We start from the raw sequence: 12756 nt of genomic DNA, 5'->3' as shown, positions 1-12756 counted from the left end.
AGGAAAATAAAATAACTTATTGCATTTAAACCTCAAAAAAATCATCAATATATATACTATCAATTGAAGAACTGGATCTAAATTTTGGCAAATTATGGTAGTTTAATTTTTAACAAATAAAATTATTAGTAGAAATTTTTATCATAGAACTCGTTGCCAATATCAGTGATACTTAACACTATTATAGACAATAGTTTTAGAATTAGTAGTAGTGGAACACTGTTCCTAATCCTGAAAACATAGGCTCTTGCCGAGGATTGCATTTTTTGATTGCATTATCATTATTCTTTCAAACAGTATTCTTTTCCCCCCTCTTTTCCAAATTAGGCAGAACCTAATTTACATTAGCTGAAATGTCTATTGTCAACTATACAACTTTTTAGATTAGTGAGCACATTCACTTTTCTAATATGGGAATAAAGATTATAGTATCATAATGTAATGTAAAATATATGGAAAGAATTGCTTGTTTAAGGAGTATATGATAATCTTTTAATTAGTTTGCTTGCCAGCTAGAGAATGAATGAATTCTATCATTTTTACTTCACTGAGGCACTTTATAAAAAGGCACATTAGATTTTCATTTTATTGATGTTGAAAACAGAGTATAATTCTAGCAGTCCTACTAGAAATAGAGTTCAAATCAAGATGCAAAAAGTCCGCTCAGAACTGGTAGACCACTTCTGGAGTAATCTAAGCAACACAGTTTGAGGAAGACACTAGCCGTTATTCTGAGCAGGATGACCAATATGTTGAAGTCTGTAATTTACTTCAGAAAAAGAATGATTGAAGGAATTTGGAGAGAGCAAGAGATAGAAGAGAAAACCAAGGGATACATTATCAGGGCTAATATTCAACTTAAAAGTACTGGTATAGCCATGCCAGTTATTATAGTGTTGAAATGTGTCAATACTACTACCCTCCCCCCACTACCACCTCAGACCCTCCCCAGGATGTCCCACACCTCCCAGCGACTCAGCAGCTAAAGGGGCCTGGCTCAGGGTCTCCAGCATCCAGCTCCCGCTCTACAGCTGGCAGCATTTCTGATTGATCAGTGGCCTGGCATGCTGGCTGGTAAATATTTTGAGTATCACCCCTGCTTACAATCAGTCAATCTTGATTTAGAAGGGACTTGAATCAGTGTATTCAGAAATAAGTCATAGAAGAGGGAGTACAATCCTATACATTCAAGTAGAGTTTTTCTTCCAGTCTAAACAAGTGTGTACACAGAATGGTGATTGACACCTCAATGTTTGTTAGATGAAAATATAAGTAAATATTTCTTGCAGATGCCAAGATTTTATCTTTACTATTTTAAGATCTAGGTTTTATTATTATTCAGGTATGGTGAGGCCGACAGCTCAGGAGATGACTGCCATTGAAAAGACAGTTTGTTACTCACAGTTCCCAAGAGAAAGAGGCACACCACACCTCACAGGGCCCCACAGGGAAGCACTAGAGTCGGTCAACAGACAGAAGGGGGAAACGTGGGCAAGAGCCTTTGTTGTGGTTTCTGCAGGAAAGGTGAGACAAGGCAGGGCGAGCAGGTTTAGGATTGGCTAGTTCGAACAATTTCAGTGGCACTGAGGAATAGGGGCTGTTCCAGTTGTCTGGCACCGGCCCTGAGGCGACTAGGGCAGGGAGATAGTGGCTCAGTTTATGAGAGCCCATGCAGGAGCTGCTTGAGGGTGGGGATCTGAGTTGGTTGATCCGCATTTGAAGAGCATGCTCTTGGGTAGGTGTTTGCTATCTCCAAGAATTGGCTAGCCCTGGGAGGGGCAGTCTCGCCAGGGTCAGCAAGCCCCAGACGTCAAAGCATCAGAATACAGAACATAAAAAAGCATGACTGACACCCTTACATAGGCCTCTCTCCGGGTTATGTGTCTCAAAGCTTTCCACAGGTTTTCAAAGCCCCTCATCGTCCCAGTTGCCATATTTATACAATTTCTAACTTGTCATTATTGTCCCCAATGTATGTTGGCCCAATCTGAACATTATGGTCTACTGATGCAGTCTTATTAGAATGGAAAACAGTAAAATATTTTTTCCTTCATGTGCACTCTACTTGTATTTATATAGCCAAAGATCACATTTTTTTAAACCATCATATCACACCTGTGTCTGCCAGACCTTCCATCCATGAGCTGTTTATTAAGCCCTCAGGTATTTATTTTTGTCCACTTGATTTTGTTAACTAAATGTTAGCCTTGATATTACAGTTATCCCTTTCACGTTTCATATTTGTTATATGTTGTGTTCCAGCATATCAACATACTGTTAAAGATTGATTCTGTTATTTAACATGCTTTATATCTTACCCAGCTTTGTGTCATCCATATATTTTATAAGCATGACTTTTGCATCTTCATCAAGTTATTGATCAAGATAAACAGGCTCAGATGACTACATCTTAAGGTAATTAAAAATCTACAAGTTTTATTTTTTAAATTACCTTAAGATGTGCTCTTCTGAGCCTGGAAAATATTGAAATAATTTAGTTTATTATAGTTTATGATTTAGTTTATCATGTCTTTTCATCTAATTTTATATTTATGCCATCATGAGTATTTTGAAAAACTGTTCTCTTTGATAGAGAAAGTATAAGCAGAAGAGAGATTGCATATTTCTGCTTTTTTCTGTATTATCAGTTAAAGTATTTCACCACCACTCAAAATTGTGAACATGGGATAATATTCCTTGTTTATCTTTTACTGATCAAAGTCATTTTCAATTAGCAATTTATGGAAAATAAACTCATTCTGAGATTTAGCCTCCTTCACATTATTTTTTTGCCTTTTTTGTTTGTTTTGTTAGTTGGGTTTTGTCCTTGGTGATATGTACTTCCTTTCATCTCTTGTACATGTTTTAAACCCTGGTGTGGATGAGAGCCCCATAAGTTAATCTCTTCAGATAATAGCTAACATTATTGACCTTCACTGTGTGGCTGGAACTCTTATTTAATTCTCATCATAACTCTCCTGATGTCATCTCCACTTTATAGATGACAAAGCTGATGTTTGGAGGGTTTAGAAATTGCCCCAAACCACACAGCTAAGCCATAGATGTGGCACTGAACTCAGAGCTTTCTGACTCTTAACCACTATGTAAAACAGGTGTTTTCTTCCTTGTTTCAAATCATTATAATTCTTTAGAAAGAATTGCACTTTTTGAATAGCCTGTCCTCCTTTAGCAATACTTCCTCGGTGTATTCCTAGCAATTGTTTCACAACCTTTTTTTCATCAGAATGTTTTTAAATCTGCTTTCCTAAATTGAAGTATTTTATCTATTTCAGAATTACATATTTTAAGTACTTCGAGCTCCAAGATGACATTGTCCTCTCCTTCCCAGAGTTCTCTCACTTCCACATAGACTGTAGAATCACAGAACGTCAGAGCAGGGGTGTTGAGGGTGGAGAGAAGTGGGGAGAGATTGGAGGTAAATAGACAAATTTCATTGCTATTGAAGTAACCAAGGAAGAGGAAAGTAAAGGCCAGCTCTAACCAAACCAAGGGAAGTGAGACCTTTTACAAAGGAGAGAAATGTGAAAACTATTTCTGAGGAGACCCAACAGGATTTTTTGTTGGATGGATGATGAGGAAGCAAAAGGTGCTTACAGGTCAAAAATAACGTCAAGGTTAGGGTCTCCCAGTTTTCTAGCTGTGTACATTTATTGAATGCCATGCAAGTGTGAACTGCTGCCTTTTCTTTAGAAGCTCTGTATTTCACCCAAATGAGGATACCATCTCCTACCCATATCTACAGTGGTACAGGATTTTTTCTCATTTAGGTATATCATTAAACATTTGAAAGTAGTTTTGATTACCTCAGGAACTTAGAATCCTTTTCTTTGTAAATTCCTTTCCAGATTACCTTTTCTCCCCATTCTATAGGAAGACTTCATGACCACCAGTGAGCTAAAGAGTATAGAAAAGTATTCCTCAATTCCTTTCTCTTTTTCCTCTAACAAAAATTCTACATTGCATCTCTCTCCAGCACATATAGGGTGATTTAAACTGGTTTTGTGAAAACAAAGATAAATTAGTACATGTCCTGCATGAAAATAGTCCCTCACTGCCCAAATTTGTTGAGACACAAAATGAAATAAAAGCCTTTATGAATTCTCCCAGAAACTCTTAGTGGTGGGCTGGAGTCAGATGTGGGGTTGGGGGTGGGGAGAGCTCTGTTTCCATCCATGTATGCTGCTCCTGAATTTTGACTACTCCTTCCTTTGTGATTGCCTTACCTTGGGTTAAAATGGAGGGGGCGCTTGTTTTCTGAGAGGCAGTTATAAACATGCCAGAGATAGAAGTGATGGCAAACAAAGAAATGAGAATAAAATCCACACAACTGCTAACCTGGCGTCTGCTTTGGCATTTTCACATCTCCGTGTTCCCAATCATTCAGTGATTTCTGTGAGTTCTTTCTTTTGTACCATATCCTGCTCCGTTTCAAAACTTTCCATCCCCACTCCACTTCCAAGTGTTTCGTCCCGCACCTGGATCACTGCAGCAGCATCCAAGCTACTCTCCCCAATTCCCTATTCTTTTCTTGTAATTTATGCTCAGATCAAGGAACGTTGTGAAACTTGAAATTCTATTATTCTGTTTCTTCTACAGGAAACTAAACCTTGCATTTCAGTTTGAAAGATTCTTGACTCTCTAGAGGAAAAGTAGGAAGAGAAATTTTTGAGCTCTAGATGTTTACCAGGCATTATGCGTAGTGCTTTTCATGAATCCCCAATTAATCCACACAACCATCCATACTGAAAATGCAGAGAGTAAGGCTCAGAGAGCTTGTATAATTTTCTTAAAATCGCACAGCCAGTGAAAGTTGAAGAAAGGGTTTGATCTCAGGTCTGTCAAGTTCCAAAGCTCATGTAACCAGCGTGGTTTGTGTAACTGAAAATTGCCATGACATTGATCCTGTTATTGATTGCTATTATGAAAACGTCATAATCAGAATGTTATTACTTCCTTAAAGAGTTATATTTTTTAAACAAATTCAGTATATTAAAGCGACTTTTTATAATGTTTTTCTTTTAAATAGCTGTTTATATTATTTACGTAATTTCTTGGTTTTGTGCAAGCAGCATTAACTGTCCTGGTGGCCATTATAAATACCAGAGGTTATGCAGTAGCGATAACAAACAAAGATCAATATCAACTTTTCTATTCTTTCTTCAGGAATATTAAACTTCAACTAAAATTAGTACTATGCAGACTTAAAGATTCCTAGTATACTCAACCTTGTATATTTTCAAAAAGATTAAATGTGGGGGCTGGCGCCATGTCATAGTGGTTAAGTTTGGCACATTCCACTTTGGTGGCCCAGGGTTCCTGGGTTTGGATCCAGGGCACAGACCTACACCACTCATCAGCCACGTTGTGGCAGCGACCTGCATACAAAATAGAGGAAGATTGGCACAGATGTTAGCTCAGGGCTAATCTTCCTCAAGCAAAAAAAGAGGAAGATTGGCAACAGATGTTAGCTCAGAGTGAATCTTCCTCACCAAAAAAAAAAAAAAAAATTAAATGTGTTTGCAAGGACTTTGGGAATTTGAGCCTGTCCCTGAATTGTTTATAGCTTTATTACTTCTCAAGGACCCCAAGGTCCATATAAAACTCATCACTTCAAACTCCGAGAAAGCTGGATTAAAGTAAACCCTCCAATTCCTCCATTGTGTCTCTAGATAATTTTATTTTCAGTTATTTTGCTACAGCATAAAAAAATAAAGCTTCATAAAATCATTTCTTTTACATTTCTACAAACTTCTTCATGTGTTTACTTGAAGAAACTGCAGCTATTCAAAAAAATCAACTGGGCCTGGGCAAAGTACAAGTGTTTACATCATTCTTTTGAGTAGTCTTACAAAAATGCACCCTTTAGTGTGTGTTTACCTACGAGACACTCAACAAAGATATGATGACACTTCAAAAATTCTGAAGGGAACTCTAAGAGAGAAAAACAGAATGCTCTGTTAAATGGAAACTTACTCAAAATAAATTACATAATTATTAAGGAAGACTAGAAGAAGATCTGTCACTCTCCCCTAAATAATTCCTTCTTAGAGGTCACAAGTGAAAATGAAGGTTAAAGCTGAGTATGCATATCTTTTGTAACCCTTTTTCAGTATTGATACCGAATTATTAGCTTAACTTTTGTTTCTGGAATTTCCTAATTGGTTTACTAAACTGGTTTACTAAATATCATTTAAGTTCTTCAAATAATTCAGCGGTTACCTTGGGATAGTACTTGAAGGGGCAGATGTGGTGTCGAGGAAGGGTTTTTAGTGATGTCATTGTTACAGCTTTAGCAAATTTATGATTCACCAAAGATATTTTTACCTCCTACTTTATACATAATATCAATGACCTTTTCCAGAAGAAATGTATACTGAATTTAGTAAAACTTTTGTTAGATAAGATTGATAATGACAGTGTGTCTTCTTTTAGGAATGTTTGCTCTTAAATAAGAATTCTGAGTTTTTGGGGGGTGGCAGTGATGGTGGAAAGATTCTTAGTTTACCTTTGTTTCCTTGTTTTATTTGTTGCTTCAATAGGAAAGAATAATGTTAATAAAATGAAAGGAAATTAAATTGTACTTGGCCAATAACATTGCTTATAGTATATCTTTCGTTCTCTACAACTCAGTGAGATCATTGGTTTTATTACCCCTACTTGGCAAATGAGGGAATTGCGGCTTCGTGAAGTCGTATAATCTGTCCAAGGTCTTACAGCTAATGAAGGGCAGCGCTGAGCTTGAGCCCAGGACTCCTAAATCTGTGCTTTCTCCAAGATGCTGTGCTGCTCCCTATCCCCAAGATTCCTGGTAGACACTGACCATTTTATTGTCATAGGTTTGGCTATCTTTGAATATGGGAAGAACAAGATTCTTTTCTCACTATTTAGTTAATGAAACACTATACTCTTTTCCAGATCTGAGTAACTTCGGAGTGATAAGGTCACACTTCTGTTTTAGGAGTTATTATAATGCAATTCTATTTCAAAAGATCTCATTATTAACACCTTTATCCAAAGACTTTTGTTACTCTTGTTACTGTAGCCATGCTTTTTAAAATCCAAACTGTGAGACAAGGAATATCACCTTCCTGGGGTTTCTGGACCCACAGGAAGATCACTCACCAAAGAAGCTCACCTCAGTCTTGATGTCCAGAGTTTTTATTGGGGTTTTATTTCATAGGCATGATTGATTGAATCACTGGCCACATGATTCAACTCAATCTAACTCCCCTCCCCTACCTGGAGGCCAGGCTGGTATCACCTGGCTCAGAGCCCCAACACTCTAATTCCGTGGTTGGTCTTTCTGGCACAGCCAAACCCCATCCTGAGTTATCTTGTTGGCATAAACCCAGATATAGTCTCAGGGACCCACCGTGAATAACAAGACATTCTTATCACTTGGGAAATTCCATAGATTTAGGGCTTACCTCCCAGGAACCAGGGATGATGAAGACTAGCCAAATTCTTTATTATACAACAGCTGCCAACAGAGGATGATTTTAAACTCTTAAACCAAATCTATTAAAAACACCATGATCATCACAGCAGATTTTTCACATACCAGCCAGCAAACAGAAATTTATATTATGAATTCCAGAGCACTATGTAAAAAAAAACTAGAAAGAAATCTAGTAGCCAAATCCATAAATATTAACCAAATTTATGTAAATATGCCAGTCACATTTTAGGAGGTTATTACTTACTCAAATATGTAGGAAGAAAATTATACATGTTAGCTTAGGGTTAGATCATGGATTAAAAATAGTGTGTTCATATTTAGCATCTGCATATAAGATCACTTCTAAAACCAAAAAGATTATGTCAAAGAAACACACAATTTTAAATCTGAAACTTAGAGACTACTTGCACAACCCCTTTATTTCATAATTGAAAAAAAAATGAAAAGTCAGATTCCTATACTAAGGAAATTATTTCTTTCAAGATCTTTCATTTCAAACCATACCAGAATACCATCATTTATCACAGGAACATAGTCTAATATTTACACTCTTAGCATTCAGTACTAAACCTTAATTTCATAACCTAAAAATAAATCCTGACTTGCCTAGTTTTGTTCTAGGTGAAGGAGGAAGACAGTTTCCTTTGAATAGTAACCTTACATATATTGGGCCATCTTCACTGCCATTTCTTACTGACCCCCACTCACAGCAACTGCTACATGACTCCTTCTCCAGGGGCCAGAGGCCCCACAGGTTCTCATAAGCTGAAATTTGTGTGTGGCCCTTTGGGAAACAAATTATCTTTAGAAGCTTTAAAATGCTCCCCAAATTCAAGGGAATAGTTTCATACATTTATTTTCCTCACATATTGTGTGTGTGTGTGTGTACATGTGCGTGCACATACGCGTGTGTCTTTTATGTGAAAAGGTTCTAATTTCATTTTCCAAACATGCTCTTATCATCTGGAATAATAAATTCTTTTCTATGTGAAATAATATCTCAAACAGCCACTGCTTTTAAGGAAGCCACATTAAAAATCAAAGCAAAACAATTTTTTTCTAGAAACAACTCCAAAATATACCACCAAATATAAACATAAGGGAACTTTATCATAAGCTCATGTAAATTGTAAGTGTAAATTCTCAATACTATAAGATAGTTATCCAAAGCATGAAATTCCATATACTGACAGAATGGGACATCCTAACCAAAATGAACTGCAGAAAAGCATTTAGAAATTTAGAAATTATGGTGTAATGAAGTTTTTAGATTTTTTTCCACTGTAGAATGTAGAATGCCTGTTTGATTTCCTATCACTGTGGGGGTTTTTAATTAGATTAGTTTGTATACTTGCTAATCAGAAATATGGAAATAAGCACTGAGTCTTCAGGTCATTCATGGAAATTAAAAGGTTCATCGCTTTAGAAAATAGAGAAAAATATTAAAAGTAAAGTACCATTCTTAATTACTAGCAAGAACTTAAATAAATATTATCAAAGATAGTAATAAACAATGGTTTCTTCAGTAATGAAGTTATTGTGTTGCTCAAATACCTGAATGCTGATTTTTTTCTTTTTTCTTTTATTTAGTTTTGGGGGAGTTTTTCTAAGGAATACAGCATCACTTTTTGTTTGATAAAATTGTCTTGTCTTCATATTCTCTATCTGAAAATATCTGAATGCATAATTTAGGAAAATTTTGCAGTTTTTAATTTTATAGAGTATAATTTAAATATATAAATTTATAATAATAAATGGGTCTGGTTTGTACTTGAATAATAATTTTTAAACATGGTCTCAGAAGTGGCCAAGTATTACTTCCAAGTATTATTTATATAGATATTAAATTTCCCTGTGAGTTACCATATATCCATTCTGCAGATGAACTGACAGTTTGAAATAATTGAGAAAGTGAAAATTAGAATGAGAGGGAGGTTGTCAGAATCAGTTCACACACTTGTTCACTAATATTTGTTGAATGCTTGCTGTTGGCAAGATACTGGACATATAATAGTGGATAAAACAGAACCCAGAAATCATGGAGCTAAGAAATAATTATTCAAAGCAATATTCACTTACAAACTGTGCTGTGTACTCTGAAAAACAAATGAAGGCTACTAAGAGAAGTCTTAACATGAGCTTAATTTAGATTGGGGCTTGTCAGTGAAGGCTTCTTTAAAGATATGACAGAATAAATTACCTAAAAGAGGTGTCAAATTTATCCAGGCGAAGAGTTGGTGCTGGGAAATTCCAGTCTGAGAAGAGCACATATGGGAGGATGCTGAGGTAGGAAAGCGCTTGGTGAGTTTCAGGAAAAGATTAGTGTGACTTAAAATACAATGAAGGGTGGAGGGTGGTGCAAAATGAGGCTAGAGAGAGAAGCAAGGGTTATATCATGCAAGGCTTATGACCATCCTAAGAATTTTGTATTTTATCTTAAGTACAAGAGGAAACCATAGAAGAATTTGGAGTAGGAAGTCACATGATCATATTTGTGTCTTTTAAGTATTCTTTGGCTGCTATGTAGAGAGTGGATTGGAAGTAAGCAAGAGAGGAAATGGGCAGCATATTTAGGAGCCTAGGCTAGAAGGCTATGGAATAAAGTGGTAGATTAGACTAGGGTGATGATGACAATGATAGAAGTGGAGAAAAGGGGATAGATTTAAGATATGTACTGGAGGTAGAACTGATAGGATATGATAAGGGACTGGATTTAGGGGAGAATGAGGAAACGTGTCAAAAATCACCTCTGTCTTTTTGACACAGCAACTAGTTGGTTGATGATTGATATTGTCATTTAATGACATGGAGGAACCCCAGGAAAGAGCACATCTGGCAGAGCTGAGAGGTGGAGATGAAGAGTTCAATTGTGAGACTGATTAATCCCACTTGCGTTCTAAGTATTTAATTTCCATTTTACAGTAACATAGCCATATTCCCCAGTCTTTTCAGTCCATGTCCTCCAGGGAAATCTTGATATAGATTACAGAATTCCTGAGCTAAGATGCTACTTTCAATCAAGGATTAATGAAAAGAATAGAATAATTAACTATTTAAGCTAAAATGTCTACCATTTTAGACTTTTGCTCCAGATTTCAAAATAATATGTGCTTAATTTCAAATTAAAAGATCTGGAAAAGAATAGTCAGTCAAGAGTTTAGCCTGATGGCTAAATCTTCTAAAACATGATAGTCTGCTTTCTAGAACATTCTACCTGCAATCTTAGCCCAAACTTTTCTATGCTATAAGATTTCAAGTGTTCTCTCTGGTATTGAATGCAAATTTGTGGGCCAATTTATGTTGCCTTTATCTAAAATTCATTTAAAAGAGACCTCCCACTAACTCAGTTTCAGTGATTCACAGGCTGGAGCCACATGGCACTGGTTGAGAGCATTTGGACAGATCAGAAAGGAAGCAGGCCCAAGAGGGATAGTGGGATAGAAGTCACAGAAGCCTCATGAGAGGGAATCCCCAAATCTATGGTGAAAATAGGAAAAAGGGCCCATCCCTTTTACTGAAGAAAGGGTGGCCCAGTAGTTTTATAATTTCCACATTATAGCTGAGTAATAGGATCATAGCTTATAAAAAATAGAGGCAGTGCAGTAATGACAATAAGAAATGACATTCACTGAATGTGTATCATGTTTCAAGAACTACACTAAATGCTGTCCAAGTATTATATTATTTAATTTCCTCCAAACCCCTTTGAGGTAAGTACTCTTATGACTAGCGTTTTAGAGAACAGGACAGGAGGCTTTGAGGTCTTAGATCATTCTCCAGAGGCCACACAGGTGGTAAAGGGGAGAAAGAAGTAGCCAGATATGTTTGACTCCAGAAGTGGAGTTTTCCGCCGCTGTGCCACACTGCGCCAGCACACGAATACAAGATGAGAACAAAAAACTCAGTATTTCTTTAGTGTTCAAAGCTAGAAAGAAAAACAAAAATTGTGTATACACTTGCTCTCAAATATTTGTTCTAAAGTAAGGGAAATGTTTCTGCTGTGCTGGACCATCCTCTTCTTACATGGTGTTCCTGAAGACATAGCTGACCACTCACAGGCTTTTAAAACTACCTTGGGCTTTCTATCAGCACAATTTCTTACAAATTTGGAGATATTTGAATTTTATAATGTAGTTCCTGTCATTGGGAATTTCATCCTTGCTTCTTCCCATACACTTTAAAAAAAATGTTAACCTGTCATTGTTAATTTTTTTCTTTAAATTTCTATGATTGAAATTCATTTTCTTTCATCTGGTCCATTACCACTGCAGCCCTGTTCTTAAACCACTTTAGGGGAATATTTCACTGACCTTTTCTAACACAAAGTATGTGTTGGTAAAAGATTCTTAGTTGAAAAAATTGCATTAGTTTGAGTTTTTAAAAACCAGTAAAAAAAAAAAGGCAGTGAGATATTTCAATTCAATTTATAGTGAAATTCTAAATGATATAATAATAATTTCCTAATTATGGTAATTTCTACAAAGATGCAAATAAAATGAGGAATGTGAAACTTTTCCTCTCACCCTTCAAAAACACATGTATGGTCCACTCGAACTCTAAGACCACTCACTGTCTTTGTCACAGCAACAGTGTGGCAGCTCCCCTTTCCAGCATCCTCAACTACAGCTGACTGAGTTGAGTTTTGAATGATGAACAGAGTTTACAAGATAAGAGGAAAGGAGCATTCCAACTGGAGAGACAATGTGTACAGTGTACAGCAGAGACGTGAAGGGAATCATCGGAAATTGGGGGTAGGGAGGATGAATGCTGAAAGGAGATGAGGCTATGTAGGTTGGCTGGGACCAAATTTTGGGGGCCTTTTGTGCTGCGTGAAGGAATCTGACAGATACTTAGGTAATGACAAACCTCTGGCAACCCGTTCTCCTTCTGTGTTCAGCTGCTTCATTCCCTTCCTTCACCTCCTGTTACTGTTTAGGTTGAAAGACAAAGCTAACCATACCTCTTCCACTTTTTCCAAATCCATTCGTAGCATATTTCGACAATTCAGTGCCTTTAGCAGCTGGATACTGTGGTTCTCAGTATGTGAAATTGCCCTTTGGCAAGAAGAAAAGCCGTGACTAATTCAGAGGAAGCCCATGTGGGTGGAACTTTTGAGATGATAAAGCAATTGAAAAATACGGAGAGAAAAAATAAAATATCATTCAGGAGAAAAAATGCGAGTCTGCTACTGAAGCCAGGGCTGTTCTTTTTATAAAAGACACATTTCATCTTTTATGCTTGGGCAATTTCCCACATTTCATCTTTTACGCCAAAGA

The 12756-nt window shown here is 36.6% G+C and overlaps 1 protein-coding gene across 1 annotated transcript in view; it reads left to right on the top strand.

Moving 5' to 3' along the window:
• LOC101392162 (N-deacetylase and N-sulfotransferase 3) overlaps window positions 1-12756 on the top strand; it is a 138758-nt gene that overhangs the window by 53955 nt on the left and 72047 nt on the right. The gene's annotated exons all lie outside the window — the stretch shown is intronic.

The sequence above is a fragment of the Ceratotherium simum genome, chromosome 12 (genome assembly GCF_057802395.1).
Source record: "Ceratotherium simum simum isolate JZ-2026a chromosome 12, ASM5780239v1, whole genome shotgun sequence".
Lineage (NCBI taxonomy): Eukaryota > Metazoa > Chordata > Mammalia > Perissodactyla > Rhinocerotidae > Ceratotherium > Ceratotherium simum.
The sequence above is the reverse complement of the archived record's forward strand: the minus strand, read 5'-3'. Positions and strand labels throughout refer to the sequence as shown.